General features: G+C 36.4%; 1 protein-coding gene across 1 annotated transcript in view; it reads right to left on the reverse strand.

Moving 5' to 3' along the window:
* Window positions 1–4162, reverse strand: part of Nlg1 (Neuroligin 1) — a 46495-nt gene extending 42333 nt beyond the window's left edge. Inside the window, exon 1 of the mRNA XM_030383681.2 lies at window positions 3670–4162. The gene's annotated coding sequence lies outside the window, so the exon portion shown is untranslated. The remainder of the gene's footprint in view (window positions 1–3669) is intronic.
* Window positions 4163–19106: the final 14944 nt, after the last annotated feature.

Consider the following 19106-nt stretch of genomic DNA (forward strand, 5'->3'; position numbering starts at 1 on the left):
ATTTGATTTGGATTACTTTGTCGCCGTTGCACCGCTGCACCGCTGCACCACTGCACCACTGCACAAAGGCACCGCTTCTCTGTCCGCGGGCCACTTCACACGGTCTGAGCAGACCCAAAAACAATTTGGAAAATGCTTTGTACTTGCTGCAGCCTGCTGATAGACGACTTTATGTGAATTGGACATAGTTTATAATGAGAGTTTTTGAATAGTCTGAATTGATTTTGCAGGAGATAAAGTTTCTTATTTTAGGATAATTGCAGAAGAAGTTGTAGAGGTGAAGTCAGACTCCTTAGCAAAAACTTTAAAATTATTTATTATTGTAGAAATATATTAATAAAAGCCAAATGAATATGTTTTAGCAAAAATGTATACTTATTTGTATTATACATATAACTATATAGATATTAATCAGAAGAAATAGAAGTCTTTATGTCAGATAATTAAAGAAGTAAATTTTTTATCATGATTTTATAAGTCTATAAATAGTTGTATATAAATGCTTTTAACTATTTTGCTATATAACATATATGTATATATTTTTATTTATTTATATTAAAAATATTATGCTGAAGAGATAAAGGTATTTACCTGGCGATGAAGGAGAAGAAGTTCTAGTATTGAAGGCATATAATTCATTTCCTTATTGTGCATAGCCAAGCTACTTGGCTATAAACCTGTCTCTGTATTTCAATACTAAATATAAATAGTATTCTTCCATATTTGTTGTATATATATAAATACAAATATAAATATATATTTATTTAATCTAAATATATATTGAATATATATATTTATTTACACATTTCTCTTTGTTTTTAAGTGCATACCCATCTGTCCATCAACCTATTGTATTATTTATCTATGCATGTATCTAACTACTCATGTAAAATTCATCTGTTTAAACATTTATTTAACTTGAATGAACTTTAATTATTTTATTTTGTAATATACACTGCAAAAAAATGCCAACTAGCTTCATGAATAAACATGTGGACAAAGTGCCATCAGAAATAAAAAGCGCAGCAAATATGTTTCTGATTGCCACAATATGTTACACACACACATACACAGGCGACATACAGTTGCAGTCGTAAACAAACACAAATAAGAAGGAACCAAAAAAATAATAATTTATTTATATATACGAGCAAAGAGCGCCGAAATCAAAGTTTGACACACTCTGCACTCATTATTCCTCAAAATGAAAAATAAATATTTTTCTTCAAAATATTGAATATATGTGTACTATGTATAGGAAAAAAGAAACAGATTCTCTGGCTGCATGCAAATGTGCATTACGTCGGAATGTCATAAATCATATGCTGCTCATAAAAGCAGCGACGGGCGGAGAAATCGCGCTCGCATTTGTAATGCAAATGATGTCAAAGGGGCGCCTAGACCCTAGTTGGGGCCGACATAATTTGCATAATTAGCATCGGGAGCTGACAACGCATTGAAAGCTGTCACATTTGACACGTGGTAAGCGGGCGTGGCTGAGAGTTGAAAATGTGAAACCTAAAAACAGAACAAGAAGCCCAACCAAAGCAAATTATTTGCAACTAATTTTAGCTGCCCCGCTCGAAAATTGGTTGGCTTCGCGGCGGCTACGGTGGGTGGTGGCGGTGGGGTGCCATATTTTAGAAATTAGAAATTCAAAATAAAAACGCAGCGAAACGAAACAAAATCCACGCGAAATGAGTTCAACAAACCCCAAAAAAAAATCGAGTGAAAAAAAAACAAAAACAAAAACTATGCGCCACAAAAATTATTTCGAATTATGCGATTTATTTTCGGGCCAGAAAGCTGCATGCCAACGCCAACGCCAACGCCAACGCCAACGCCTCCCATATACCATGCGAATATGTATAAAAGTGGGCGTAACAAATGCATAAATCTGGCCCATTATCATGCAAATTAAGTGAAGCAAATATAGTATAAATATACATATATGTATGTACATATATTCGGATACATTTACGAGTGAATGTAGAACATTTTTAAATGCCCCGGCTCGACTCGGACAACTATTTTAATGCTAAATTGTTTACACCATGGCAATAGATATGCATGTGTGTGGCACAGTACATTGTCAGAGATTTAAGGGGGATTTGCCAACACAATTGATTGCAGTGTAATATTGGCTGGGCATTTAATGCATTTGCTGCAAATTAAACAAAGAACTAGACAAATATTTGCTGAAAAGTTGAAAAGCTGACAGCATCCAAAAGAAATGATAAACAAACTTATACAAAGATATATATATATACAGAGACATACACAAGCATGTATGCATGTGTGTTTATATAATTTCATAATAAAGCAGATTGAGCTGCACTTCAGTAAAATATTTACTCTAGCAAATTTGACATTTGACTTGTTCGACTTATTCGACGCGAACTTTTAAGTAAGCTGACAGATTCCATAAGGAATTATGAACAACTGCTACTGCTATATATTTATACATGTACAAAGCAGACATCTCTTAAATATTAACTTGCACTTCGAAAAGTTATTTACATCAGCAAATTTGATATTCGTCATAAGCTGACTTTTGATTAATTCGACAAGAACTTTTCCACTTACTGCCAGATAGTTGTCAAGCATTTGACACATTTAACTTTAATTTGGTTTGTTTCACTTGACAGCCTGGTAATTACATATTTGCAGATGAAATTTATAGAGGAACCAAAATATACGAGATTTTTTTTTATATATACATAATCAAAGGCACTTTAGATCTACTCAAATTAATGGTAAAACTCTCTTTATGAAAATCATATTTTTCTCCTCTTATTTTTAAATACATCTGGAAACAACTCAACCATTTTGAGCCCTACATATCTGTTTGGCATTTACATATATTCAACAGATATAGAGCTGTCAATTGAAGATATTTTCCAGTTGATAAACAAATTTCCTGCATTAAAGCTGCATCAAATTACTATGAAATTCCTTTATACAATGGAAAAGCAGAGAAAACATGAAGGCTTGAAATGTATTTAAAAGGACTGAAAATAAAAGGACTCAGTAGTCCAATGTGTGGGCGGGAATTTTTCGGAAACTTCTGGCAAAACGTGAATATTTCTAAGAAAAACTGATTCTATTCAATGCCGAAATTTTCAACCGTCACATGCTATAGGATTTTATATTGTTTATTCCCTCTGATTTTTTTTTTCACTGTGTTTTGAGAGCACATTATATTCACGCTTCGGCGTGGCCGAACGCTTGACGTCAGTTTATCGCTGCAATATTCACCGCTGTTGTTTATTTATTTGCTCTCTGTATAAGTATCTGAACGTATGAAATATTTATCTGCAACACAATATCATAAAAATTAAGTGAAAACATTCTGTTGATGTGCGTCAAAGTGGGAAAAATGCGAGCAGCACATTTAAACAACAAATATACGCTCTTAACAGATTTGCATTTGCCAAATGATTTTTTACTTTTCGTTTTTCCACCACTCTTTTAAATTTTAATTTCGCATTAATTAATGTAAATTGCAATAAAAGTCCTGCAGGTTGCGGTTCGAACTGTAAATATTTGCAATGCTCACAGATTTCTCACATTATTTTTGTTTGTTTTTCAATATTTCCTTTTTTTTTTTGCCGATTTAATTTTCGCAAAAATTATACGCATTATCAATTTCTGGCGATTTGCATTTACCAATTTGCGGAATGGGCTTTCCGCATGATTTGCTTATTATGTTTGCGGGCCACTTTGATCTGAATCGCGGATACTTTTGATCAACCGAATATATACTGTATATGCGCACTTTATATTTATTTCGCTGTCGCACCGATAAATAAATACCACATTTTTGGATACACAAATCGATTGCATAAATAAGTCTCCACTTTTGCATTTTCACATAGGCACTTTTCCATTTCCCATTTATATTCACGTTTTCAACTTGATATTTATAAAATTTGTACTTTTTGGTTTTTTAGGGGTCCGACCCTATGTTTTGCAATTGGCGCGCGCGTTTGTTTTTGTCCCCCTTTTCAGTTTGGCCGTTTATTTTTAGACCGTGCAAAAGATGTATCTCTCAGAGGCCAACGAACAGCATTTCCCACACGTTCAGCTGCTGCAACACAAGCGGCACGATCGACGTTCAAGCGACAACTGTTCTGAATATTCTTCAGCTAGTCTCGCATTTGGCGTAAAATTCAGATCGTTCTCTTTGGTTCTCTTAGCAGCTCTCTGCCGTAGATGGATGTACTTAAAGATAGATTTATGCATGCAGTTCCTTTAGCCTGAATCAACCAAAGAGCAAGTTCTAGAAATCATTTAACGAGATATATATAAAGATAGCTCATAAATTAGCATTGCTTGCTTTTCTTTCTATACATTTATGTAGATATGCATATGTGTTACTTTTATGATACTTTTCAACTCAAAAATTGGCTGTAAAAATTTTGTTATCAGAATATTTAAATATATTTATAGATTCAATCAGACTTTTAGCTTATTCATATCAATAAATCTTAATTTTTATTTAATATATTGCATTTACTTCATACTACTACAACTACTTTATATACTTTACTACTACTTTATATATATTTTCTCTCAAAGACTACAAATACTGAACAGTGCCTGCTTGACAATTTGCGTACAACTTAAAAGTCAATATATGCAATACATATACCCATTCCCATAGACATTATTTGAAGCCACTTATCTTCATCTATTTGGTGTCCATCTACCCGACCGCCCACCACAAAATAAGCTACAGCTCCTGTTTTCAACTCGAGCGAGTTCCGTTTCCTTGTGTTTATTAATTACCTATGCAGTTTGATCAGTCGCACGAGTCCCTCGGCTATTTATCCGTGAAATCCCTTTGGGGCAGAGTCAGCTTGATGCTGCTTATCGGACACTTCCTGCCACAAATCTCTTTCTCTCTCACTTAGTCTAAGTGCACCTCTCCAGTATCTGTGCACAATCTGACTTGAAGTCTTAAATCAGTTTGGCTTCTGGCCAACCCGAAAGTTTTCCGCTTCTCCTTTTCACTTCAATTTTTTTCGGGGCAGTCAATTTTGCATCTCTGTTGGCAGAAGCAGCTAAGTGACTTGTTTGACTTCTTCATCGTGTGGGGCAAAAACGTTTAAAGGTGATGGCCGGTTCTCAAACAAACCGTGTAACCTTTTTCTGTTTCACACTCTTTTCACAACTCTCTTGTCGCCACCCTTGGCTCTGTGTGGGTCACACGTCAGTCACACTGTGGTGGGTTACTCATACGCCCCATGAAACGATTCGCAGCAGCGTACAGAACAAAAAAAAATCTCGCCTCACTTGGCCTTAGACCTTTCGTTGCCGACTTGCTACAAGCTCTCAATTTTTCGTGTGTTTTTTTCGCTTCTGCTTGCACGGGCTTTTATAAATTGATTTGCTCACGCTCTGACATTTTGGAAAGTCGTTCGAGTAGCTAATTTACGACCATCAAAGTGCGCCAATAAATTACGCTTTAATTGCAAGTTAATTAAAATTGAAGACCCCAACCAGCAGACTCTGTGCTAAAAATAATGGGCCAAGTAAAACCAGCCGAACCAAATTTTTATTTTATTTTCCGAAATAGCAGAAAAAACAATATATAAACATACATACATGCATTATGCCTTCTACTCTATGTAAAGGACCAACGTTCCACCAAGTAAAGCATCCCCAAACCATAATGCTGCCGCCGCCATGTTTGACCGTTTGCTTCACATGGTGTGCTTGAATGCGTTCCCCAGGTCTGCGCCAGCAATATTGCTTTCCATCTGATTGGAAATGGTTAAATTTTGATTCATCCGACCAAATAACTCGTTTCCAATCATCGATGCTCCAGTTTTTGTGATCCCTTGCAAATTTCAAACGCGCCTTCACATTCTTTTCTGACAATGCAGGTTTGTTTTTCTTAACGAATGGGACATAACCGATGCCACGAAGTGCTCTTCTAGCAGTCCATTCACTAACATATTTATTAATTGCTAGAGAAGCACCCTTTGGTGCTAGCAGCTTGTTCTTCCTCATTTCCGACATCATTATACGAGCATCAGAGTCCGACAACAGTTTTTTGCGACCTTTGACTTGAGTTTTCGGAGTCAAATTTCGTCTCTTTTGAGCTGCGATCACTGCGGAAACCAAAGTTTTAGCCTAATAAATGGGCTAGCACAGAGTCCCGACCTCAATCCTATTGAAAATCTGTGGTCAATAGTGAAAAGATGGCTAGGGCAGTGTGATGCAGCCCCAACGAGCATAGACAACTTATGGGAGCGCGTAGAGGCGGAGTGGAGGCGAATTCCAAGCGAAATGATTCACAGTTTGGTTGAGAGCATGCCGAACAGAATCAACAAAGTTATTGCTAATAAGGATTTTTGGACAAAATATTAAAATTTGTTAGTTAATTAATTTTTTTTTAAACGTGCAAAATTGAGTTTATGTGGATTTTTTTGGTTTTTGATTTCTAACTCTTTGAATTTGGCATATTCAGCCTTGCAGTTTTTGTTATGTGTTAAGAACAAACTAATAAACAACCAAAAAAAAAAAAAATCTTGATTTGCTTGTATGGTTTAATTTTTATGCGTGATGAAAGTCAAAGTTGTGAAACATTCACTCATTTTTGCTCGGTACTGTATGTATATGTATGTATATGCAATCTATACCTTCGAGCCATGCGAATACAAATGCGCAATTAAACTTGTAAATTTGGCAAATGCAGGCGCTTAATTAAATGCATTTAAGCATTGGCAAATATTATAATTGTATGCCCATAATTGCATTTATTTGCTCACATATTAGGCAACATGAAAAAATTCGAAACTCGCATAAACAAAATATTTATTATAATAGAAAATCTCTTAAAAAAAAGAAAATAAATAAATAAATTTGGAATTCCGCTTGCCAGAAATTATCAGTTAAGGGAATTGAGATTTAAAGGCATCTAAATATGTGCAAATTTCTTATATATGCACTATTTATATGTGAGCAAACGGGGTGCATATTTTATTCCATATATTTAATTTATTTGCCCAATGAAAAGCGCCCTTATATTTATGAATATTCATATATATATATATTTATTTTTCGAAATACCCTGTTTACCGATTGGTTGACTGAGAAGGGTCTGACAACCTTAAAATAATAAATATCATATTATGTTATAATAAAAAATTCCATTTTCTGTTAATTTATAGTGTATACCTATGTTTTTATTTCTTCTTTAATATAGAGTAGATCCTAGTCAGGCAATGCTTTTACTTGTTTTTCGGAGGACATGTTTCCAATTATTAAAAATATTTGTACACATGTAAATCAGTTGGTTGTGGTTCTAAATCAGAGCTCAATTCATTTATGAGCATGTCATGTATGTTTTTATTGCCCGCCCTCTGGCCCACTGACTCTTTACGCTTTTCTCTCACTCCATCCCCCGCATTCTATCTCTTTCAGCCTGTATGTGTTTTGTGATTTATGACGCACTAGGTGCCAAATGCTATTTACACAATTTAAAATAAATCGTAAACATATTTAATACAATTTCATTGACATTTCGATACTAAATGGCAATTGACAAAATTCGTTGCTATTCGGTATCCAATATATCCATGAGCCGAAAATTGCAATTCGTTTGAACTGCTTTGTAGCTAAAACTGAATTTATTTTGGATTTTGCTAGTGCTTTAAATTGGCAATCGCTATTGAGATGCCAAGCCAAGCACACAGAACCGAAAGTCACATCAATAAATCCACTTAAGTATATTATAAACCTTTTTGGCCGCAGGCCGCTTGGCATTTTTCATGCTCAACATTTCATGCTCGCATTTAATGCCGAGCAAGAAAGCTGACATTTTTATGACCCTTTCAATTTTGTGCTTCACTAATTCCTATCCGAGCAATTTGCCCGGTTCGTGCCGCCGGGGGAGTTACAATTTGCACCACAGTTACGACCTAATTAACTTCGATTTCTGCGCTGCAGGCATTTACATAATTGCATTTTGCAGAGCATTACTTTTAAATGCCACGCCTACCAGGAAGATAAGCTTGAAAAGTACGTTGCACTTGAGCATGCACAACTGCGAGATGCTCGCTTCGTGAAGAAGGAAAAGCAGGGAAATTACAAAAAGAAGTTTTTTAGATTACAAATTTTTCATTAGTAAAAATCTCTTAGTGGGAACAGCTAAAACAATCTCTATGAACTGTTTACTCTGCCAATTGGCACCCAATATGCTCCATTCGTTTGAAGAGCGAGCAAAGCAGATAGCCAACGCACTGCTGGAAAGTGAAAGTTGCAAAGAATAGAGCAAAATTACATAGCAAAGCAAAATGAGTAAGAGAAAGAGAGAGAGAGAGAGAGAAGAGGAGCAAAATGGAATGTGTAATTGTGTTTAACTCAGCTTGGCTGCCAACTGGACATATGGCATTACAAGATATAGAAAAGGCGAAGCCGCAGCGACAGTCCCAGCTCCCAGACGCACTCTCAAAGCGAACTCTAATTAAGCCAGCCAGCTGACCAACTTTTCACAGAAACACACAAAAAAATGTGCAAGAATTACTAAAGATGCAGCAGCAACCGGAAAAAACTGAATGAGCAAATTTAAATCAAAAAGCCAACCTCCTGTGCTCCGCAGACAATTCGCCAAGAAAATGCATGCGAATTATTTCGCTCAAGTGCAGCACGCAAAAGCAAACTAATTTGCTGGCAATTATGCCACAACTTGGTCTTGTTTTTATGAATGCGCTTTAGTCGCTCTTAAGCTGTCTAATAAAATGTGGATTAAAATTTTTTTATATATTCTCCTTTTTTTTTTTTGCCGAAAAAATACCCTCGGTTTTGGTCCTCGCGTTGGGTCCTCAAGTGTTTGCAAGGAGCCGCAAAGTGAAGTGCAAATAAATTAGACGCAGTAATTTCGAAGAAAAAATGCTTTCAGCTCCAAATGAAGTTGCCTAAACTTGACCAACAATTTGCAGATGAATCAGCTTTGTTAACTAAATTTAATTGTATTTATTACTTGAGTCTCTTTAAAGAGGACTTAAAGAAATGCGTTTTGACATGAACCTTCTGTAAATAATTTATACTAGTTCAGCTAACATTTTGCTTTAAATAAAGCCAGATAGAACGAAATATATGTATAACCAAAGATACTTAAATATTTAAATATTAGCTACTATGCCACGAGCTCTCGAGTCTTCAGAAAAATATTTGTGATGAACCTGTCCAAAGGTAATCTTAAATTTTCATTAAAGTCTCATCTATCGCAAGCCACTGTGGCTGACCGCTGCTGCTGTAGCTAAGCTGCCACGCCAAGACACATTCAAGATGTGTCTGCATTTAAATGCGCTGCCTGGGGACTTAAAGACTGCCATTTCCAGGACTTTCACACCTGAGCGAAAGCAAAGCGCTAAATAAATTACACTCATTTACACTTGTCGCCTTACAAAAAATTATATATATATATACATCTAAATATATATATTTAACAATGTATTCAGTTGTTGAATAAACTAAATTCACAGTGAAAGGAAACTAAACGACGACTAAATCAAAATGAGTTTAGAGTGCGAAGCGAAAACCCTTGACAAAGTTTTTGGCACAGAGGCGCTTCAAGTGTGCTCCACAAAAAAGTTGCCTTGGCTGTGGTGAGTGAGAAAAAAACACATATATAATACAAATACAAAAAGAACAACACGGCCAAAGGAGCAAAAACACAGAGGACTGTCCACTTGTATTAAAGGAAAACGCTGCAGGCATTTTAAGTGTTGTTAATGCCGCTGCGGTTTAGTTTGAAAGTTCTTCTTTTTTTTTTCCTGCCACGCAGCCCAAATGAAACAACTTTTCAGAATTTCGCAGTGCACGTGGCTAGCCACTGGTCCCACGGTGGCACAAGCCGCCCACTAAACCACCAGCGACCAGCCACCGGCCAGCAGCACCACTCGAGTTTCGCTTGCTTTCATTTTTATGCATTTACGCCCAGTCATAAAAAATAAAACTCAAAATAAAGCAAGGCATAGACACAAAAAAAAAAAAAGCTTGCCTACGCCTCGCTGAGCTGCGCCTGTATTATCCTTCACGCCAGGAACCCAGCCTTACAGCTAGATAGTAGAGCAGAGAACAAAAAGAAAAGAACAAAAAAAAATAACTTTGGTCAGCCATTAGGTCAGCTGCCATTAAAGCAACCGAGAGAGAGAGCTTGGAAAAAGTTTCACATATCCAGATGCTGGATAATATACTCTGATTTATGGCTTACATACTTATGTATCAGATAGCTCAAAGACAAATAACTAGTTGCTCTATAGGTTCTGTAGCACATCGAATTCCGAAGTTTCTTTTAAATTATCCTGACTCAAGAGAGCAAAAATAAACTACATTCGGGCAAGTAATTTTATTCTCCTCTGTAATTTCAATATTTTATGCAAATTGTTTTTCGTTTACATACATGAAGGCATTGGGCATGCAGATGTATTAATATTTATGCTTATGAATGAGACATAAAGTATATGTATGTTTATATATAGGACTCTCAGTAGAGTTGAGTTAGCCGAGGCCGTCTGTCCGTCTGCCCTTTCGTTTAAGCGCTCCAATCTCTTGAACTGAAGCAGCTAAGGAATTTAAATTATAAATATTTATATATTTATTTTAATATTCATATTTTGTTTACTTATTGAATTTATTTTTGTATCCCACTGTTTAAGAACTGTTACACCTATCCCCCTGTACTAACACAAACTATGATATTTTGTGATTTTGAATCTCTCCCCTCGCGCCGTTTCTACAACGTGTTCTTTCACGATCAGACAGTCTTTTGTGAATGTGGTTGTATGCGAGTTTTTCGTTCGCCGAAAGCATTAAAATCATAAATAAATTGAGTGTATTTTATGTATGTGTATGTATTCAAAAACAGTTTGCACTGACTTTTTGAGCTCACTTTATCAGTCTCATTATGCAAACGTGAATCGAATCGCTCCCTAAACGATGCTCGGGAAAAGAGTATCCCACGAATTGTTCAACTGTATTCGCTTTACAGAAAACAGACATTATATGAACCGAAGGCTCTTGCTCAAAACGAGAGCGGTTGAATATGATTCTGTTGGTTGATTTTTACGAACAGATCGTAAATAGTTAAATACCCAACTCTTATTTACCTATCGCATTCCTTTTAAGTGTATGTTGAGCTACCGATCTCCGAGAAACATTGAAACGCCTTAAATACAAATAAAATATATGAAAGGCGCTATATGTTTACTAGATTTTCGATACTGTATTTTTAATCAACTATTACCTATGCATATACAGACCTCAACACTCCTGCTATATTCTAGTATGCCATTTTATAAAGTTTTCCCTAAGCGAGAGCAAGAGACACAGATTATCGTACCTTTATATGTATATATGTATGGAATAGATTCAGATAGTGAGTAGAGCTGTCTACATTCAAGCAACTGCACTAAATGAGAAACAGGCAGTGAGAAGAAAACACCTAAAATGGATGGAGAACACATATAATCTCTTACGAATCTAACTATTGAGCCAACTGCTGCGTTTGAACTGCATTATATCGCATTTAAAGACTCAGAGAGTTGGCTCTAAGTAAATACACAGAAATAAGTTATTCATCAGTTAAATAACTTAAATCCTGCAATAAAGATTTGCGCAAGCGTGTGTTTGAATGTATATTTGTGTAAGGCAGTAAGCCTAAATGCATCTCCAAGTCATAATCTGCTTAGGGGAGTCTCTATTATTTATATAAACTATTCACATTTAATTCACATTCATGTTTGCTTACTTAAATGACATATGTTCATATCTCACATACTTATATACAATATTTACAGATGAGCGAACCACAAATTTTTTTTCTTTACAGCCTGATTTTTCTCATCACTCATTATTCATCTCATTGCAATAATATTCTCTGAGGACTGCAGCTGTAATAAATATTCCATCTGCTCTGCATTGATGAATAATCTCTTCAGTCTCATGGCGAAAAATCTCTTTGCTCGTTTCGTTTGCTTTCCCCCAAGCCAAAAATCTGCATTGATGAATAATCTTTTATGGCTTGGCACTTTGCATTTGCATATAATTAACCATTTTGTTATTCGTACCCTTCGATCAATTCCTCTTCCTCTTTTCTTTTCACTAAAATGTTAATTTTTTGCGTTATCAGCTCCATGAAATTCATAATTATGCACTCTGCAGCTGAGGCAGACAGTTGTCGAGCTGAAATAAAATGGAAAACTCGAGATACACGCATCTGTTCCACATTAAATATGTCATATCCTGTTTCCTGCGCACACACACTCAAACGGAGAAAGAAAGAGAGGGCGAGAGAGTGAGAGAGACTTGGAGCTTATCAGCGACAGGCTTCACTGCCTCACTGAGGAAACGGCTGCAGCTTCCCCGGGCCCCTTTATTTATGCCCCTGTTCATTTCAGTGCTGCTGCAGCTTGGGATTTCGAATTGCAGTAAGACAGCAGCAATGCAGCAAAGGGTGTTTCCTCCTCCGCCTCGCCACGGCACAGACTACACGACTGCACGACTGCACGACTTGGCACTTTAATGAAGCGACAATGTGAGCACGCGTAATGCCCTAATCCCCAAATTGGGCACTTCACATTACGTAAAATTACAAAGTTGCTGCAAATTTGCTAGGAAATTGTATACTAAATGTAAGTTAATATATCTAAAGGGAAACCTTCAGGGAATTGCATATATACACAAACTCCTTCTTGAGCTGAACAGCTTAGAAGGAATTATTATTGAATTTTTGGATTTCATTTAATCTATTTCTCAAAAAGATATACTTAACCTTTATACAATAGTGTAAGACTAGTGAAAATAAATGTTAAATATAATATCGAATATTTTTAATTTTAATAAAATATTTTGTGTACCGATTATATATAATTAAGCAAAGCTTTATGAATAATCTATTATATCATATTACATATTACATCATATCACATCAGATAAGCGAGTTTAAAGGAAAACAGATTTATTTGAAAATATAATATTTATATATATCATATTTTGGGAATATTCTCTAAATTTTTTTTAGCAGCGCTGGAATTTATGTTTCAATTAATTAAATTTCATTACTTGTTTTCTATATTATTTACTTTATTAAATAAATATTTTTTATTGTGAAATTAAACTCAGAACCTATTTCTTCAATGTTTTTATTATATTATTATTATTATTATTATTATTATTATTTTGTAATGTAAATTTGTATATATATTATTTATATCACAAGTTATTTTATTTATCTCTAATATTTATTAATATTTTGGCACAGTATTTGTATTTCAATTTTAGTAAAGCGTATACTGTTGCCGACTTTTGGAATTTCAATTATTTATTTTGCAGTCCATTGCTCATGTTGCTGTTGCTGTTGCCTCTTGTACCTCTTTTTGTACATCAGAGCATTGTTGTCTTAATTGTTGTTGCTGTTCCTCTTGTGCTTGTTGTTGTTGTGGCTGTTAAGGTCTTTTGTTTTTCAGTGTGCGTGCGTGTGTGTGTTGTTGCTTGTGCTTGTTGTAGGTGTGCACTTGCTGCCTCTGATTGTTGACGTGGCTGGCAAACGCACACTTAAGTGCACTTGAGCGTTTTTAATTAAAACGCAATTTTTCAACAGGCGTCAGCAGCAGGCTTCGCAGGCGCAAGACAGAGACTCTGCCGTCTCCTCTCTCTTTCCCTTTTTCTTTCAGTTCCATCGCTGGCACTAAAATATATTGAGCTGTTGAATAAAATATGAACCGTAGACCCAGAGCCTTGGCATTAATAAATTGCCAAAACAGTTTGCATAAACAGGCATCATTTGACAGCTATTGACTGTGCTATCAATGCAGGAAATGCAACCGCAGGAGCACATCAATCATGCTGGCTTGGGATGCAGCACTCAGTCAATCAGGGCTTCCAACTTTGACAAACTTCGAGCAGTCGCTGTGTGTCGTTTAGGGGGAATTTGTTGTTTCGCTGGAACCTAATCAACGCCATCATCGTCATCGTCATCGTCATCTTCATCGTCATCGTCTAGCCCCAAGCAACAAAGTTGTCGCTGTTGCTGCATGTGCCACAGCCCCGACGAAGGCGCCCCGAAACAGAGTTTATTTATTCTCACAAGATGATGATGATGCTGACGATGTTGATCGAGCTGACGATGATGATGATGAGACAACAAGTGCACAACCCTTTGGCCTCGTCGCTGACTTTGCCACATGAAGCACTCGCATCTTGTATCTTCCGCCCTCGGCCCGCAGGCGGCTACGTGCCCGACTGAGCGGCATGCCACATTTGCGCGCTGTAGCTGCACTTGCCACGCGTGCCACCAAAATATAAACAATATACTCAAACATACGCGCAGATGAGCCACGACTGCCAAGTCGTACCAGGATTGGGGGCCGCAGCCGCAGCCGCAGCTGGAGCAGCAAAACCCAACCGCAAGTGAAACAATTTTGCCAGAAGGGGAACTTGCGTAATGATGATGATAAATATTTTGTTAGGTGAGTCTGTGGCCATAACGGAACGAAAATACAAACTAAATGGCAGCCCTGAGCTCCCTCTTCCATATACATTTCAAGTATTCACAGAGACTGAATGACTTAACCAGCGCTGTATCGAGCTAATGGCCCTAAAGGGGCGAGCTTAGATTGCAAAGCCATTTTTGCCAACATCGAATTGAATATATTATAACAGGTAACGTGGGGCTCCAACAGATGCGTATGTGCTACCCTAATGGCCGGGGCTATTTACAAATTTAGTCTCATTCAAGCTTAAAAGCCATAAATGCTATTTCGATCAGACTGCTCTCACATCATGTCAATTAGCTGATGAATTCACTCTCTTGCCCCTATTTATATTCATTCCATATATTCAGTGCTTGTACTAGGAAACCGCGCTGGCCAACACTACATGGAAATCAATTAATTCAACAGCCGAAACGATTTCGCATGAAATGTAATATTAATTGCATTTCCTCTTGGCTTACGGCGTGTCCAGGATACTCAGTACCGCAATACCAAACAGATGCATTCCGTTACGTATCGCAAACGACAAATTAACAATAACTAATTGGAGGCTAATGACCAATAGAAGCTGTCGCCAACAGCTACCCAAAATATGTATGTATATGACTGAAGCATGCATACATACATATGCCAACACATTTGCATGCGTACAGCAGCACATAATATATGTGGTAGAGCAGCAGCAGCAGCAGCAGCAGCAGCAGCAGCAGCAAGCGCAAAGAAACTGTTGGCAGGGCGCCCAAGAGGCGGTCATTTGCCTTGCCAAATTTTGGCCAAATATGGAATCAACACACACATACACAGACTTCTGTCGTACATATTTCGGCGTAATTAGCAGTCGAGCTGTAGGCGCCTAAGTGCAAACAATTCAAAGCTTAAGCCGAAGAGAAAACAAACTTGAATTCAGTGACATTCGAATACTCTTTGTTATATTTTTCATATATAGTTTCCAAGGCTCAATAATGAGAGGATATGTATACTTTTATTTTTAGTTTTTAATAATTTAGTTGAAAATAATAAAAACTCAAAATATATTAATTAAATATATGTATGACACAAAGGCCTGAGTTGCTAGCATCCAGAAAACTCTCGGCTTATATAGGCAGTGTAATTTAAAAATAATAAATCAAATATTCTGAATTACGATTTACGGCAGAGAGCAGCAAAAGTAAGGGTCAAATTGCGTTCAATCTATGAGTTCAACTTAAGCTCTATACGCAGAATGAATATTTTTAAACTAAAAACATATTATTTAATTAGAATGCAATGCAAAAGCTCAATTTCCATTATTAAACATTATTAAAAATATGTTATTTATTATTATTATTATTTTTTATAATTTCGCTTAATATAATATATATACAAAACTAAATTTTAAAATATATTAAGAAATATTTTATGTTTAAATATTATTTATATATATTTATTTATTATGTTCAATACTTTAATTTTATTTTTATATTTTCTTTTATTTATTATTTTATTTTATTTTTATCTTTATCTTTTTATTGTGATACATTTTGCTTATATTTTACCAAAAGGAATACCCCTAATTTCATAGCAGTATGATAAGCCGTATGGTAGTACTCTCTCTCTCTCTCTCTCTCTCTCTCTCTCTCTCTCTTTCTCTCTCTCTCTCTCGCTCTGATGATGGGTCATGAAATGTACTCCGCATCTGTCTTGCCATATTGATGTGAACAGTGTGCGGATGTGTCTGCTGTGCAGACGAGTTCCGGCCGGCATTGAGATTCGGCGACACGTCCTCAGGCAGCCGTAAACATGTTCCGCGCAAATGTGCGAACTCATTTAAGAGCAAAGGATGTCTGGCAGCGCGTGCTGAGGTGGCAATTAGAAAATGATTTAGCGCAATTTGCGTGTGATTAAAAATGTTGTTTAGTTGACAGCCGAGGCCGAGGTGCAGTGAGCACAGCCCGGCCCAGCGCCAAGATGCTCGCATAATTGTCAACGCCAAGCAGCTGGCAAATTAATATGCATATGTAAATAATGAGTGAATGCCAGGCAGACAAATCTATTGCCTACTTTGTGGCACAGGCCTCGCTCCGCACCACTTAAGACCCGTCGCAGAGCTCAAGAGGCGACGGCAGTCACTGATGCGCAGCGCAGTTTGCATCCAGTTAGTTACACAGGGCGCTCAGCCTTTTTACTGTTATGCTGACATGCACATAGATATGTCTGTGTGTGAGTATCGTCTGTGTGTCTCAGTGTGCGCGCCATTTTGTCGAGTGACAGCCATTGGCGTTGCCATCGCATCAGTCGTCGTTGCCTAATGGCTGCTTTGCGGCTTCAGAGCGGGGCGCCCCAGCCAGACAGCCCTGAGGTATTTACGGAGCTGCTGCAAATTTTCCTTGCAAACATTTTATGCAGTCTCGACAGTAAATGCCGGTCAATATTTAAAGCTGTCACTGCGGCTGGTCTGCTGTAAGCCTCAAATGCTCTTTACTTTACCATTTAAATTTAAGATTTTATGTGCTGATGGTTGGCTTTAAATAGCGCGCATATGTTTCTAGCAACTAGCTCGAACGTGCGAAATCGATGCAACTGCGCTCTGCTTCTCAATAATTCACGCCGGTTGACATGTTTTGATTTGCAACAGCAATCAGCATAAATATAGCATGCTATTTGTGCATACCCTCGATCTATAAAGCCAATGGGGTATTTTAGCATGCCTCTTCTCTATGGTAAAGTTAAAAAAGCTGACTTGAATTAATATAAAGATTTGGAATGGATTTAATACTTCTCATTCGGTTATTTCATAAAAAATATAAGACTTTAATGTTCAAAAATGCATGAAATAAATCTCTTTATTGTTTATGTAGTAAAACAATTATTGTATCTGAATTTAGTACTTTAAAATTCAGTAAAACTATGTATTTACATAAAAAATATGTAATATTTTAGAGTTAAAATTAAGGAAATATAATAGAATACAAAATAAATAATAAAACAGTATTAATCATATTTTTAATAACAACAAATTCAGAATAAACAAAAAATATTTGATACATCAAAAACAAATTCATGAAAACAAAAATAAAAATTTAATTTATTTTATATAAAATACTTCTATTAATAATTATGTTAATTCGTTTAATATATCAAGCTTGGCTTATTTGGTACAATATAATTATATTAATTCACTTCCGTCAACGCAATTTCGTTTGCATAAAATCAATTTATTAATAATTTTATTAATTCGTTTGTTTTTACAAAGTTGAATCTCTTTTGTAGAAAATAATTTGATAAATAATTATATTAATTCGTTCCCGTTAACGTAATTTTTTTTTTTTTTTTTTTTAAATAAATTTGTATCATAATTTCCTTTTTCATAATGTAATTTATTTTGTACAGATATTCATTTATTAAGATGCACAACTAAAACTTTAAATGCAGATAAATTAAATACGCTTTATGTTTACCTAATGCACTATTATGTATAATCGCTTTCATAGGCCATTTCACGTAATCTTAAAAGTCCTTAATTACTTGATAATCTAGTAAAAGCAATAACTACACAATTTCATATTGGGTCTCCCCATATCAAACACAAACACAAACAGAAATTAGGAATAGCAGACGGATAGTGCTCAAATAGAGACATCAAATAGGAGATATCGACTCGTCAGCCACTCCCTGTTGCTATGCGTGACTCCTATTTGGTTGCTTTATATGTTGATTGCTCAAACAGGGCAAACGCAGCGCATCCTGTGTGGCATTTACTACGACAACGCCACCGCGAGCCCAGTACCCCAGAACGTTTACACATGCATTTGGCATGAATGCTCTGGCAGAACAATAAACAGAAATCAAATTGAATCGCTCGCGGCACTGCGGAGGCAGCGCTCGACTTTGAATTTATGGCCATTGTTGCATTTTGGGCAACAAATTGAGTTGTTAATAAATTTTCGCACCGCATTCGTGGCTGCTTTTTGGGGGGGCGAGGGGCAGAAGCGCTGCGATTGTTGGCTCAGCTCTTGTAGCTGTTGCCGAAATCAATTTAAGTTGCCCGCCCGCCCATATGCTGGAGGCGTGGCCTTGATGCAGTTCTAAATCAATCACTTAACTTTTTCCACTGCAACACAAGCGTAAAACTCACCCGAAAAAATTGAAAAAACATTCAATTGGATTAAAACAAAACATTCTGAAATAAATGCAACAACTAAAAGGCGAAATGGAAACTCACATAAAGTTTTCATACAGAGATTCAGCACGTTTTACGCCCTCGCCTGCGTCTCGCCACGCCACGCCTCCAGCGACTGTTTTGACTGGTTTCGGCTCCCATTGCCAGCAATTTATTCTTTATTCCGCACGTTTTGTTATTGTTGCCAAACTTATTTTTATGCAATTTTTCCAGTTTGTTTCGGCTACCGTTCTCCTCATATTTGCTCTCATTTTGCAGCTAGACTTAGTTAAGCTTTAAAATGAACACCAAACATTTTGTTAACAATAACGACGAGGGGTCAGCCAGCGGCTTAGTCTGGCTGACGGATGCTCTTTGTCCAAGGTCTTTGAATATCAAACATATTGTATACATCTGAATATGTGTTTCATTCAATTGTTTTACACACTTCTTTGTTGTGC

This window comes from Drosophila navojoa, chromosome 2 (genome assembly GCF_054131105.1).
Source record: "Drosophila navojoa isolate 15081-1374.11 chromosome 2, UAZ_NAV_1.0, whole genome shotgun sequence".
Classification (NCBI taxonomy): domain Eukaryota; kingdom Metazoa; phylum Arthropoda; class Insecta; order Diptera; family Drosophilidae; genus Drosophila; species Drosophila navojoa.